At 41.3% G+C, this 15,875-nt stretch overlaps 1 long non-coding RNA gene across 2 annotated transcripts in view; it reads right to left on the minus strand.

Moving 5' to 3' along the window:
• Window positions 1–639: 639 nt before the first annotated feature.
• Window positions 640–15,875, minus strand: part of LOC148216491 (uncharacterized) — a 36,644-nt gene continuing 21,408 nt past the window's right edge. Inside the window, exons 3-4 of one of the 2 annotated variants that reach the window (XR_015795328.1) lie at window positions 10,921–11,069; window positions 640–1,246 (exon numbers count right to left, since the gene is read on the minus strand). This is a non-coding gene — a long non-coding RNA (uncharacterized LOC148216491). The remainder of the gene's footprint in view (window positions 1,247–10,920; window positions 11,070–15,875) is intronic. The other variant, XR_015795329.1, reaches the window with a different exon arrangement.

Here is a 15,875-nt window from a genome sequence, read left to right on the forward strand (position 1 = left end):
GACTAGAATTGTATTTTCAGACTTGCAAGATTGATGTCGGTCTGGGGGGGGGGGGGGGAGGTAAACCAGATAGGAATCACAACCAGATGAACTAATTCTACATGATTGTAAAGCTGAATTAACAGAATCTTGCAAATCCAAAACTATAATTCTCCTGTCTCCTTTATACCCCATTAAATTAGGGAGGGTCTCTTCTGAGCCTTTTGCCCCGCTCACTATCCAGCTGTGGGCTATGCTGTCTCTTATCTGACTGTTCCCTAGGCAGAGTCTCTTGGCCCAGTCTCCCAAGGTCTTTCCCACATATCATTACACCTCCTTATCTTCAATGAGTTAAATTAGGGTGCCTGCTTGTTGCTTCATATGCAACTTTTCAAGAGGATGCTGTGTTTCATGTCTTTACTAGCAGAGAGTCCTGCTCTCTGCTGATATTAATTTATCTCAGTAGCAAATCCATCTGAAGAAAAATGGGTTCTGCTGGCTATTAGAAAACAACCACCAGAAAGAAAAGACATTATATTTCTACACTATTGAAGATGGGAAAATGCACTGGCAGCTGAACTGTATAGATGCTAGGAAGTTCTATTTCTAATACCCAATTTTTATTCCTAGTTTCCAAACCATGTGCTCTGTGCAGGGGTGTTTAAGAGACAATGCTGAGAGTAGTTTTAGACTGTGATGGACTGTGTGTTACAATGAATAATAAAAATGAAGCAGAATAAGCATCCATACATCCATACGTATTATTTATGCTATTTCTTTTCAGGGTAAATGGTATGCAACACTCAGAAAAAAAAAGAGTTAGGAAAATAAAATAAAACCGGGAGATAGGAGAAAAGAAAGAAGCTCTAACTAAATCTACTGCACATCAACAAGGTTAGTTACATCATTCCTTCTCTTTTTATTCTTATAAACTGTTGTTTCTTTCACCACATATACAGTATATAATGATTCATATGTTGTCTTCTTTTTTTCTTTAAACTTCTCTTTCTGAAGTTCTCATTAGTTCCATCCAACCACCATTTTCTTGGCCTTGCCTTCCTTTCGACCCATTCACTTTTCAACAGCTTGGTGAGTCAATCCTCATTTATTCTTGTATATGACCAGTTTTTGTTTTCACAAATAACTTGATTGTTTTGAATCCCAGCTTGCATGGGGAATTATAATTGTGTTCAGCCATAGACATGTACAGGTCGTCCCTGGATTAAGAACGCCCGGGTTACAGACAGCCCAAAGTTAAGAATGGAACCTGTTGTAGCAAAATTCAAGTTAAATACACAATGAGTCAGATTAAATACCCAATGGTTCGAGTTCATTACACAATGCTATTTATACAGTATTATACAATAATACTGTTCCGACTTACATACAAATTCGACTTAAGGACAGACCTTGAGAATGGAACTTGTTCTTAAACTGGGGATTACCTGTATCATTTTTCCAGATTTTCTCTACAGTAAGTAAGCCAAGAACAGAGACAGCAGGACCAGCATATATCTCGTCCTGCCCCCCTCCCGTGTCTGATCCACAGTTACAAGTTCATTAACCACTGAATAGTATTTTCCACTCACTTTCCTTCTCAATTGCCTCCTCTCACATCTAAGTAGGATACGCAGACCAGTGGGAATTTAACATTCTTAATAATGCTGCATGCATTGATACACGCTTCTGTACTCTGTTCTAGCTTTTATATGTACGTTTCTGCAAATTACATCTTTTTCTTATATATTGAGAAATGTATGGAGATAGTTATTTACACTGCCAAGAAAATATGGGAAGTATTTCCCATACAGCTTCCATGGCAAACCCTCATAACCTGAGAAATTTACAAGCACTCAAGGCCTTCTCAGTGGTTGCATCTAACCTATGGAACTCCCTGCTCCAGGAATAGAGACCAATGTTCTTGTAGGTGATCATTCACTGATCGATCAAGACCTTCCTCTTTTGGAAGGTGTGTTCCCTCCACAGGCAGCATAAATTTTACCAAAGGATGTTAGCTGCTGTCTGTACCTCCTTCTTCAAGGTCGTTGCATTAGATATTGTTGGAACCATTTTTAGTCTTGTTTTTAAAATGATTTTAATTGTCTACTGATTGTAATTGTTTCATTTATGGCAGGAGATTCTCAGAGACAGAATGGAAAGAATGCAATTGTTATCAGAAGATGGAGAAAATTAAAAAAGCCGGTTTGGTGTAGTGGCGAAGGTGCTGGGCTAGAAACTAGGAGACCGTGAGTTTTAGTCCTCCCTTAGGCATGAAAGCCAGCTGGGTGACTTTGGGCTGGTCCCTTTCTCTCAGCTCAGCCCACTTCACAGGGTTGTTGTTGCAGGAAAAGTAAGAGGCAGGAGCATTAGGTATGTACGCCACCTTGCGTTGACCAAAATAAAGGTGGGATAAAAATCTAATAAATAAATAAAGGCAGAAGCTTTGTTCCACAGGGGAAGACATATTGGATTTGATGTAGGAGGGGGTCTAAATTCTATATCGTCTCAGGTTGCATGGTGACTGTCCACTGTTAAATAAATAAAAGCCTTTTTCTACTCAACTTTTCATAATATGTGTTCCCACCACCCCAGGCAACTCCTTTGATATGAGATCTCTTTCAGCACAATTGAGTCATAATGTTTTTTTTTTTTTTAAATGACTTTCCAAAATATAACCATGATGGTTTTATGTAACATTCTCTAATGCACTGAACCATGGTTTAATGGATCTTGGGGTTTAATGGATTTTAGATTGAACAGATATGTTTTTTGTTCTGAATCCACCATCATTTAACTGTCTGCTCTGCTAAGTGGAGGGTTTATCTTTTAAATAAACACTTTATTGCAAACGATGCCATTGATGTCAATGACATAACTATACAAATAGCATAAATTTATGTGAATGATGTAGATGTACTTCAGTGGACATCTCTTCCCCATGGAATGATCTGTTAAATCAAGGTTTTACTGTACGTATGGTTTTTTGGGAATTTTTCCAGCTAAAAGCACTTGGTATTAGTGGTCTCCATTTCTGTTGTCCTGGCTGGTTTGAGAAGATTAAGGCTTTTCAGCATAAAAGAAGCAGTGTAAGGCCTGCTCCCAAGTCTGCCAGGGACACTTTCCCTCTTTGCAAAGATATGAAAGGATTTTTACAGAGCCCATGAAACCTCTTGCAAAGGTCATTTGAGTAGCAACAGAAAGACTGGAAGATCCAACTTGCAATGTTCAAAATGAATATTTCCTGCATCGTAACTGCACTGAGCAGAAAAAAAGAATTGTCCTACCCCCAGTGAGTTCTTTTCAAGTCTTTCTGGAAGGTGTTTATATATTTCATAATCTAGTTGACTCCTTTCCCATTTCAATTATAAAACATGGTTTACAGAGGTTTCAGCTGTCTATAGCCACACTTCAGAGTTGATGGAGGCATAATTACATTTTTGTCACTGGAAATGTTTGATTTCAGCTGTTCGTGTTTTCCTTTCTTGTTGATGTCTTGGAAATCCAAAGAGAGTGCAGGTCATACTTTCAAACGTAGCCTTACAAGCTGATTCCACCTTCTTCCCAAAACATACTTCCCAGTGGATGAGAAAAGGCTGAGTGAGTGGATACTTCAAGCATCAGATGCTGGGGAAAAAGGGGGAGTAGTATCCATTCCCCCCCCCCAAATCTTTCAAGCTTTTCCATACTCCACAACAGAACTAGGTGCCTCTTCCTTTCACTGCTTTTTACCAACTACTTTTACCAACACTGCTCAGAAACACTGCTCAGAAACACTACTGGGAAATGCATTGACCACATGATCAGACAGAGAATTAGCCCAGCGACATGTATGTGCCTCTGTGCCTCTGTGTGTGTATGCATTGCTGTGCTCCTGAGAAGCTTATCTGTGCTTCCTGCATTGCAGGTTGTGTAACGATGAATATTATTTGCTCCGGGATCCTGTTAGTGGATCTTGGAGTTCCCTGGAAAAAAAAAAACAATAATGAAAGATCTCAGAGATCTGCAATCTGCTGATCCCTCATCTACTACATCTTCCTCCATGATTTTAAATCTCCTGCCTTACCAGATCAGCTAACGATCTAAGTCAGTGTTTCTCAACCTTGGCAACTTTAAGTTAAAGTCCATCCATCTTAAAGTTGCTGAGGTTGAGGAAGCCTGCAGTAGATGACTGAGTGATGCTTAGGAAAGTTTGGAGGAAAAGACTTAGACTAGTGTTTCTCAACCTTGGCAACTTTAAGATGGGTGGACTTCAACTCCCAGCAAGGCTGGCTAGGGAATTCTGGGAGTTGAAGTCCACCCATCTTAAAGTTGCTGAGGTTGAGGAACCCTGATCTACTGTTCTTCATTCCTTACATCTTCCTGCTAGCTGCTGTAGGCAGCAGCTTGGTAGAATTTAGAATTTCTCCTATCTTGAGATCTAGTAGTAATGTTCCTTCCATATCTATTTCTTTTAGATTTCAACACCCACTTTCCCTGGCTCCATTAATTGTAACAAATTGTGTAATTGCATTTCCATGCATTTACTCCCACTCCTTGACGGCCATCTATCTTCTGGCTTTTGCCTCGTTCAGTTGTTAAAGATGTAGAAACTATGGTCCATACCCCAGCAAGCATAACCAAAGTTTAGAAGTGATGGGATTCCTAATCCAATAGAAGCTTCCTATCTCTGATGTATTATAAAAGCCAGACTAACCAACACCGTCCTGCTACTGAGAAAAAGCTGTGAGGAGGATTAATTCTCAGAAACACTGTATCCAGATGTTCGATGGGCTAATGTCGCTGGAGCTAGGACATCTCCCAGATCAGTGTTCTCTCCTTCCTGTGTTTTCCTTTTTTTTTTTTTGGCCTGGGAACCTTTTTGCCATCCAATTAAATTTGCCACCTGTTGCCATGAAAAAAATGGATTTGTCAACTTCAAAGATAGGATCTTTGGCCAAGCAATAACTGTTGGTATTAATTTTTAATGTGACTCCTTTGATGAGCTTCCTACCTCACCTTAAAAGATTATGGTTGTCGTTTACCTTTCTGTTTTTTATGATAAACCTTTACTATAAACTATGTTTGACAAACTTGAAAGTGTTCTCGGGTGACTTTTTCTAACAGCAGCCATATGGAAATGTAATTTCAAAATCCCACAGATCTCGTTTAGTTTTATACCGTGTTGGATTACATGTCAAAGTCATTCTCATGCCATCTGCAAGATTTCTTACACTTGGAATGGGTTTTCCTCTGACACCCACTATCAAGAGAAGCATTCTTTACATCAAGTTATCAGAATTGGCATACTTGTTACAAATGTCATGGAACTTAATTTATCCCTGTCTTCCTGGACCTTCAGTGAAGATTCTGAATACTTACTCTGCTTATTCCAGAAGATAGCAGCAGATTGAGATGACATCAAGACATGCATCCATGCAGTCCCATGGGGACACAACTTCTACCCTTATGTACTTGCCCTGACATCTGATGAAAGTACTTAAGTTGTGTGTTTTGGGTGGGATAGCACTCCCCCCAGACTGAGCTGGTGTGCAATTTGGGGTTCTCCTAGACTCATGCCTCCTGCTTGAGGAGTGAATGGCAGCCATGGCTAGGGGGAGCTTTGCAAGGATTCATCTTGTGCACCAATGGCACTCATTCCTGGACCAGGAGGCCTTGCTCATGGTCATTCATGCCTTGGTCACTTCCTGGTTGGATTACTGCAATGCACTCTACACGGGGCTGCCCTTGAAGACCACCCAGAAGTTACAAATGGTCCAGAATGTGGCAGCACGCACAGTCATGAATGCCCCTAGGTTCAGGCATGTTACACCCCTGTTGTGTAAGCTGCACTGGCTCCCAGTTTCCTTCTGGGTGCAGTTCAAGATGCTGGTTATTTCCTTTAAAGTCCATGACAAGGGACCAGGTTATTTGCAGGACCACCTCTCTCTGGGGACATCTAGTCATCCTACCAGATCAGATAGAATGGGAACGCTTCTAGTCCCTTCCCTTAAATGTTGCCATTTTATGGGACCTAGGAAGTGTGCCTTTTTTGCAGCAGCCCCTTCCCTATGGAACACCCTTCCCCCCCCCCCTTTTAACCTTCTGAAAGCCCTCAAGATCTGGCTTTCCCCCCAAGTCTGGGATAGGGTGAGATTGGTAAGATGAACTTGTGGTGGGCTGCATGGGAAAGTTTAGCTATCCAGGTCTTAATGGTTTTAATATTTTTTTTGACTGTAGATAGGGTTTGTTTTATTTTTGGGTTGTGAGCCGCCCAGAGTTTGGTACAAGGTGGGCGGCCATATAAACGTTTTAAACAAAGAAATAAATGAATGCATTTTAAACTGAATTAAAATGAAGTATAGTTTGCGTGAGTCCTTTTCAATCGTGTATTAAATAATTTGCCCCTTTTGTCATATTAACCATTGAAAGCCATTGTGGTTAATGGTTAGAGCAGGATTTCTCACCCTTGACAACTTTAAGAGGTGTGGACTTCAACTCCCAGAATCCTCCAGCCAGCATATGCTGGCTGGGGAATTCTGGGAGTTGAAGTCCACACCTCTTAAAGTTGTCAAGGGTAAGAAACCCTGGGTTAGAGGTTTGGGTTAGAAGCAGGAAGAGCCAGTTCTGGTCCACCATTAGCCACAGAAACCTAGTGGGAGACTTTGGACCAAGCATTCTCTTGGTCCCCAACTTACCTCATAGTGTTTTTTATAGAAAAATTATCAGGACAGAGCACAATATACACTGCTTTGAGCTCCTGAATAAAGGATTTCGGTTGGTAATACTTGGGGACTTCTGCCCATCTTACCCTGCCTTGCTATTTAAGATATATCTATTCTCTGCAACAGGCGATTTGGGGCCTGCTTGCATTCCCGGCTATTTTTTCCTTCACCAGATATTTATTTTTTTGGAGCAATAATAAAGAAAACAAGCCCAATCCATCTCTGTTAGGTTCCAGATACCCGTTTTACTTAAAAGCAAAGCAATCACCTTCATTATATAAATAGGGGTCAGGAAGCCTACTCATTCTCCTCCATACAGTAGGGTGTTCTGGTGATGCAGTGACATCAGCAGGTTTTAAATAATTTTAAATATTCTCTAACATGAAAAGCACACAGCCAGCTAGAGTGGCATTTTATTGCCTGATTGAAATAAGAGGAGATATAAGAAACTGTTCTGACTCTACTAAAATGCAGTTAATCCCAGTACCATCTGGATTTATCACATGACATTATATTATGGTACATTATTTACACGTCCTCCCAATCTGATGTATGTTTTAGCACAACTTCAGATTTCTCAAAGCTGAAAGGAGCAAACAGATAGGTCTCATATTAGTAGCAAGGTCCATTTCAGTCTGAATAATGGGTATTCTTCCCTTCTTCCCTAGACTCTGAACCTTTTTTCATATTGATGTCCCTCCTCCTCCTCCTCCTCCTCCTCAAGATTAGCAAATGCTGTGCATGCTTTTGCCAAGATCCGCTGGGAACCAATTAGTGCATGACATTTGGGGCTGTATGGTGACTTGAGGATAAGTCTGTTCTTCCACATAATGTGTGGATGAAATGTCATGCTCTCACAGTGAAAAGAAGTAGAATTAATGAGTTGTAAATTAGCAAAATAAAAACAAGGGTGATGTGCAGGAAAAGAGTTGGCATGGCTCTTTATAAAATGAATTAATTTAACAGAGATGATCCACAACCATGAAGGACTTAGGTTAATAATCTGCAGTCAATATATACTTGAGTGACATTCTGGACAGCTGCTCATGGAGTAAGGCATTAACCTACAAATAGCAGCTTCTTGTTTTCTCTGGGCTTGGATCTGACTTAGATTAGACAAGGCCTCATCTGTATTCTTAGGGTGATAAATCTAGCAGCTGAATGGGGATGAAATTCAGTTGGAAAAAGAATCAGAATACAGTTTAAGGGTTGTATTCAGGAATGAGTTCCTCCATCACTGTCATCTTATTCCCAAGTTGCATACAGGCAAACAAGGGCAGGGGACAAAACTATAAATTGGGATCAATGAAGTGAGTTTGCAAGTCAGAGACAGTGATCAACTCCCCCATTTAAGTAGGTATGGTTTTACTCTCCCTGAAGTCTGCAGGATGAGGGCAAGAAGCAGGGTTCTCATTTTGATTTGGTTTCGTTAGAATGCCAGGAAATGGTCTGGCACCATCAGGAAACCAAATCACAGTTTGGATAATAACAACCAGACAGAAAGACAAGGATTTTTCTCCCAAATAATTATAATTGTGGGGGACACTTCTTGAGAAGAACAGAAGACAGAAATTGAAATCAAGCCTGTGATGGAAGACATGAGCGAGGAGGATCCTGGAATGGAGCTTCGAGGAAGGTCATGCCTTCCATCACAAAGCCAAAGGACAAAGTATCTTTGGGTTGGGACATTGTTGTAACACCTAAAGAGGGTTTCTCTTTCTATTCTTTCTTTCCCTACTTCTTCCCAATGCCTCATCTCTGTTGTTCCCCATTTCCTTCCCCCTTCACACTGCAAATAATCCTTTTTCTAACTTTTTTCTCCCCCTCTTTCTGCTGGAATGAGGGAAGAGAATGTCTCTTTCTGGGTGTGTCCTTGAACACTGTCTCTGAAAAGTGGTGAAGTTTGGACAGGGAACCCTGCTGCAGATTTTGAAAAGTAGAGGAATATAGGAGAAAGGCCTTCAGATGTCCTGGTCTCATGTTCTCTAGAAGTATTTTAGTGGCTCTCATTTTCTCCAATTGTAATAAAAGGAAAAGCATTGCCAACTGATGGTGTATTTGAATATAGCCATTTTTCTCCCCAGATTATCCATGCAAAATCTGAGCCAAGGAAAAAAAATAGGCTTCAAACTCAGAAGCTGTTTATCCGCAGGCTGACCAACATTATGCACACTTCTGTTTGCTTGCAACTCTTAGGGAACATCCACAGAGTTATCAGTTTTGCCCATCAGACAAATGTCCCCTTTGCTGCTTCTTATCCTTTCCTATTGCCCACTGGCCCTCCATTCAGATGGCCAACAAGAGCCTGCAGAAAGAGTATCCAGATGCTTCCCTAGTGATACCCTTTCCTTGGCATGGGTTCTTTTCACAGTGAGGAATGTAATTAAGATCCCAACCAGCTACTTTGTACAGGGAGAGTGGCAAAATTTCTTCCAGAGTGGGAATGGAGGACAGGGAGATGAGCAGGCCACCACCGCACCATGCCACCAGTTGGAGGAGAAAATCCTGGGAAATCCATTGGGAAAATGCCTTCTTGCAGCTCCAAAGGTAATGCTGCAAAAGTGCATTTCCTCTGGAGCAGGAAGCAAGCTGAGAGTTAATTCACTTAGGTTGCAAGGCCCTTGGAAACTCTGGGACGGTGTAAGATCTTGGTTGGGCAGTTTCAGATCTGATCAGCCTCTGTCAATAGAAGGACTTTATTTCATGCAATGAAGCACAGAACTGCATGGAGTGGAGAATAGTTCAGTTGCATTTCAAGGGGCAAAACACACCATTGGGCAGTGATCCAGCTTCCTATGGAATTAGGGACTTCCTATTAAAACAGACATAGAACACCTTTCCAGCCACCCAGTGATAAATGTGCGTATGTTCCTTGTATGTCTTCCTCAATCTCTCCGCAAAGCTCATTCATGCCTTTATCTTTCCTAGATCCGATATCTTCCAAGCTTGCTTGCTTGATTATTAGAGGTTCTGCTTCTGCAAAATTCCTGCTGTTACCAGCCTTGTATTTCATGCAAGAAAGCACAAGGTGCACATTTTCTCCTTCCCCACTTTCAATCTCTGCACAGACTTGCTATAAAATAACGGATGGATTTTTTAAAAAAATCTTCTTATTAACCTCGAAGTCTTACCACAGCCTGGCACTAGGTCTCTGAACAGCATGGATTTAATTATAAGATAGGCCTATCCAAGTCTCCCTGGCCCACAAATTCCCAATTATTTCATTGTCATAGTTATTGTAATTTGAGGAGGAGATGAGGCGGGAGGGGGAATCTGGCATCTGCTCTCTCCTGGTGCCATGAGGTGAACATTCCCGTTGGAGCTTTTGATATCTCCATGTGGCTGCTTGCAAATATCATTTGGAAGCTGTTATGAGCCAGCCTCATTCAACGGTCTTTGCAGTCCTCAGGTTGCCTGGGGTTGAGATATTAACCCAATACGAAGATTGCAGCTTTAAGAGTTATTTAAAATCAGGATATGTTTTTTTGAGAAAGGGGATCAAAGAAAGGCTGTGTTTTTGTGAGGTGCTTAACTGGGTCAAGGATAAGTGAGCATGTTGTGCAGACATTATAACCCATTATTATAATCAGCGTTGGAGTTAGAGTGGGTTAGTTTCAACTTCAAAAACCCTGGGGGTTCGTTTGTATTAAACTAAGTTCCCCTGGTCAACAGTGGGATGTGAATGTAGAAGAGACAGCTAACAGCAAGTTAACCCTCTCTTTCTGCTGGAATACAGAAATAAGGGCTAAAAATGTCCATGTAAAAATGGGGATGGTCTAGGCCAGTGTTATCCAAACTTGGCCACTTTAAGATGAGTGGACTTCAACTCCCAGAATTCCCCAGCCAGCATGGCTGGCTGGGGAATTCTGGGAGTTGAAGTCCACTCATCTTAAAGTGGCCAAGTTTGGACAACACTGGCCTAGGCACTCCCTGTCTATGATCTTGTTACTTTTTCACCTCCTTACAAGCACACATCAAGTTAAACAGAAGGAGAAAGAGGTGTGAGCAACTTTCCCCACACTCTAACCCTAGTAGCACCAGTCGTGATCAGGCCACACCAATTCCCTCTTCTTAGTATCCTCCCCCCCCGCCCCATACAGTAAAATACTATGTTACTGTGAATCCAGTCAATTAAGGAACAGTTAATGAATCAATAAAATCAAACATCTTCCTTTCTCCAAAATACAGACTAGGTACTGGACCATCAGGGGCTTCCACTCAAAAAATTTCTTTTTGGTACCTGTCAGAAAAATCACTCCAAAGACCACCTCAAGATTTGTGAACTGATAGGTTGGGGGAAATGGGCATTTAGGTCAATCGTTTCCAACTCTGGATACCTCCAAATGTGCAGATTTCAATTTCCAGAACTCCCCAGTCAGCATGGTCACTCTTAAAAAAATCAGAAGAAAAGCCAAGTTGGAGAAGGTGGTTTTAAATAACTCAGAGAACGCAGCATATTTGATGGATGTAAAATGGGGCCAGGGAGAGAGGAAGGCAATATGTTATCCTTTTGAAAGCTTGGAAAGGTGTATTCCAATCTCAGTTTCCAATAGTGATACTTTCGGATATTCATCTCATCATGAATAGCTTTGGACCGTAACTTGTCTATCTTGCTTTCAAGTCACACCATTGTCTTCTTACGTTCTGAATAATTGTTACCTTTGCTCCAAATCTCTGTGTAAGGGGAGAACAACTTTCAGTATGCTGTATTCCTAAATATTAACTGTTATCTAGCTGTCCCTTGATATTAGAAATATTTTTCTTTCAGAGAATGGGTTGCCTGTGCTATTGCTTTGTTCAAAAGTTTGCTCCTGATGCTGCTTTAATTGCTGAGGAATTTTTGTGTTTCTTCCTGTCCCCAGATGGGAAACAGTTTTGTGTGTTGTTATGTTTTTTATTTTATTTTATTTTTTTGGCAAAGCAAAACCCCTTTCTGAACAGAGATTGACGTAAAACTGCTAATCCCACGAGGCTTTGTAGAGAATACATTTGGAGAGCGTGTTTCATTCACTTTCATGCTTCTGCCCTCTGCATAATAATAGTTCTATCTCTGCACCATGACAAAGTAGAGAATGAATTAGGGATATTGTGCACAGATTTTTTTTTTTTTCCAACAGGGCATCTGCAATGAAGTTTGGACTAGAATATGAAATATAGTCTGTTGGAATGATCACCAGCTAAACGCATAGTGACTTCAACTGGATTTGTGTCAGCAAATATCCAGCCCTTGCTATGGGATCCACAGTGAGACAATAAAGAGTAGAATTAGGACTTTATGAGCGAGTTGGCCCTGGTAAGTTGGCCTGTGCAATTCTGGGGTTTGACTTACCATGCAGCTAATGCAATGTCAATATTAGGACTGGGAGTTATCCAGTGCTGATTTGAGGGTGGCTTCCTGAATTGAGGGGTTCTAACTAAAACTAAATGCAGGGATGTTCAACATTGACCCTTAGCTAAACTGAGAACTTTTCTGCAGTCCAGAATGATGATAGTCACCACTTCAGATGGTTTTTAAAAGGGACTGGGTTGATTCACGAAGAATATGGCCATCAGTGCCTACTCACCATGACGGCTGTATGTTGCCTCTTGAAACACAGACAGCATCTCTTAATTACAAGCCGCTGGTGAACAGCATAGAAGATCTATCGCTTTTCTGACAATGGTAGTAGGTTTGTCCAGTGTACCTAACTAGTTATTATAAATTAGGAAATGATGGTCTGCATGGAGTTTTGGCTGGATCCAGTCTCAAATTTCCTCTTATGTTTTTATTCAATTTATATAAGTTGAATGGTAGGATTCAGATATCACACTATTCTTAATACGGCTTGCTTCTTTTGGAGCAGAAACTTTTCTGGGTGAGCACTGGAACATTGTTCTGGGCCCTAGACCTGAAGGGGCCTCTTCCAAAGCACAGTTCATTATTTGAAATAAAAACATGGAATAATGCTTTTCATCCAAAGCAGTAAACTGATCAGAATTATTTTCACTATGTAAGATTTTCCCATCCGCTTCTGTTTACTGGCTCATTGACCTTAATGAACAAAAAACGGGGGAGGAAAAAGCTACTGTAGACATAGAATGCAGAGAGAAGAAAGTGGTGGGAAGTTGAAATGAATATATTGTCCTCACCTTGCACGTTATGTAAACTAATCATAATGACTTGTAAACCAGAATGCATGGCTTGCCATCATGCATAGCCAGCCAGATGAGGTTTGTTAAGCAATCTATTGTTACTTTAACCATGGCTTAGTGCAATGAGGCAACTCAGTCAATACATATGTTCAGGCCTTGTGGGGGCGGATTCTTTTAAACTAGTCTCCCCCAAAGTGACATATACTAGTTCTGGTGAACTACAGCCCTTTCCACGTCTACCCACTTGACTGGGAATTTGCAATCTTTTTTCCCAGTCAATGCAAGGTTCCTTTCACCAGTTTCAGAGTGGTGTGTAAGAGCAGCAAGAACAATATCAAAAACCCAGGAAGGGCCTAATGAGGGGGATGTGGCTTGCAGAGAGTCTCCAGATCCAGGTTGATCTGGAGGTACACAGTTGGCCTAGATGCTGGATGTCCCACATCTCTCTGTAGAACCATCAGCTGCAGATTATTTTGCTAAAGGTAGAATAACATTTCCAAGAATACCAGTAAGCAGGACTGTGTTGCCTGAAGGTAGTTTCTATCATCAGAGGAAATAAGGAAAGTATAATACTTTTAGTCTGCATCCTAAATTGCGCTCTCTAAAGTGCTATTACACAGTAATCATAGACATATTATGGAAGTCAGTTGTATCAATTACCAACCTAAGATAGAGCTTCATTTCTGCTAATGAGGCACCAAGCCTACATCATATTCTGTAGTCATGCAGAAAAATGAGCTAACTGATACAGCAAGGCAGACTATCAAGAGACTTCTAGACAGAGTGGAAAAGATTAATGTGAAGTGGAAAGCTGGAGTGAGTACTTCCCAACATATGTAAAGGAATGAGGATCTATCTAAGTGGGTGGAAAACAAGGTTATCTTTGGATGATCATTCATCTCTATGAGGAGTTGGAGAGTGCCATCGAGTAGGTTGACCTATTTATGAAATCAAGTCCTCATGCAAGAGGTAGATGTCATTTTTATATCTTGCATATTGTATTAAGCCATGGTTTGCTCATGCATGTTTTGTAGAGTAAGTCACAATTCATACACATGGAAAGTCAGCAGTCTTTTGATGGCTGAGGGCCAGAACTAGCAGATGGTAGATCAGGCATCATAATGGGATGCATAATACAAAGCTGCCAATGCCATGTTTTACATGTATGCAAAGTTGAGACTAACTTTTTCCCTGGTTTCAGGAGGATTGTTATGGGAGTTCCTTTGATATTTTAAACTATTATCCTACAATATACAGTATGTTTCCTACCTCAACATGGCAAGCAACCCCATTCCTGATCCCAACAAATGTAAATAGGAGGAATTCCAAGGAGTGTAAAATGGGGATCTCTGATAAGCTTGGTTTTAGGACTATTAGGTTCCTAATCTTCATCTAATCTATTGGTTATAAACTATGATGGCTATGCTCACACAATATGTGAAACCATAAATCAAGCAATCCCATTCTGGCTAGATAATGTGTTAATCTAGCCTGTATATTTTGGACGATGTAATACCCAAATAGCTTTAGTAAAAACTCCATCTCTATCTACCATATATATGCTATGATTATGTACAGTCTATTTGTCAAATGTGCGTGTGTAAATACATATTTACAAACATGTGCAATTGAAGATAGTGGGAACAATATCTTTAACAAGATATTAAAATCTATTTGGAGTAATGGTAAAAGCTAGCTAGAAATGGTAGCTAATAGAGAATATTAATAGTGGTTGAGTATTCTATTATTTTATTGTATAGGGACGATGTAGCAAAGGTGAACACGGAAAATAGCAAGATGCCAATCATACTCTTCACTTCATTTGGTATCTTTCATTTTCAGGATTTGGAGGAAAGTTGCCAACATTTCATTAATTTGAATTTTGAATCTCTCAACATTCTTGTGAGGAGTGAGAACATCAAGCATAATCCACATTTTCTAGGACAAAGGTAGGGCATCTGGGTTACCCAGGAAATCTGGAATGAGAGCTCCTTTAGTGTTCCAGCTCCAATGGCTTTTATAATTGTCTTCCTCTGAGACATGCTACCAAAGGTCTTGTTGGCATTAGTGAATCAACTCTTCTTGTGACTCAAAAAAGGAAAAGAAAATCTTGGTCCCCCTGTACAAGGGGGGGGGGGACCTGACCAAACTTGTACTTAAATAGGAGAAGGCATGTATGGCAAGTGCAATCTTGAGCATAGTTAAGAAATCTGGGCGCGTGGCCAGGTTTTTGGAAATGTAGTCCAAAACCTCTGCAGGACATCAGTAGACTCCTGGAGATGAAAACATAGAGCTAGAAACTGAGGGTGGATTCCAGACAATGCAGCTTCCTACAGATTGATTGGTTTGTAGTTTTTTTATTCCCACAAAGGCGTTTTATTTAAAAAGTTCATGTATAGATGCTCCTCAAACCAGCTAAGGAAATCATTTTCCCTGTTGGTGTGTCATATTTGCATATCTGTCCATCGTGAAATGATTGAAGTTGGGTGACTTTGAACCAAGTATTTGGTCTCAGTTCAACAGACCACATAAGATTCATGGGACATCCCACCTCATATACCATCTTGAGTTCTAAGAGGAAGGACTGAACATAAATGTAATACAGTGGTACCTCGGGATACGAACTTAATCCGTTCCGTGACTCTGGGCGTATCCCGAGTTGGTCGTAACCCGAAGGAAATTTCCCCATAGGGTTCAATGTAAATCCGGTTAATCCGTTCCGCCCTCTGAATTTGGTCGCACCCCGAGGCAAATTTCCCCATAGGGTTCAATGTAAATCCGGTTAATCCGTTCCGCCCTCCGCCCGAATTTGGTCGCAACCCGAGGCAATTTCCCATAAGGTTCAATGTAATTACCGTTAATCCGTTCTGGCGTCCACGGACCACACGGAAAGCGGCCGGGCGCGGCATGGTGCGGCGCGAAAATGGCCGGGTGCAGCGCGGCGCGGCGTGAAAACGGCCCGGCGCGGCGCGAAAACGGCCCGGCGCGGCGCGGCCCGGCGCGAAAACGGCGCGGCCCGGCGCGAAAACGGCGCGGCGCGGCGCGAAAACAGCCCGGCGCGGC

This window comes from Python bivittatus, unplaced genomic scaffold (genome assembly GCF_059951505.1).
Source record: "Python bivittatus isolate LINGU-HERP-01145 unplaced genomic scaffold, Pbiv_v1 ctg000190_np1212, whole genome shotgun sequence".
Taxonomy (NCBI): Eukaryota; Metazoa; Chordata; class Lepidosauria; order Squamata; family Pythonidae; genus Python; species Python bivittatus.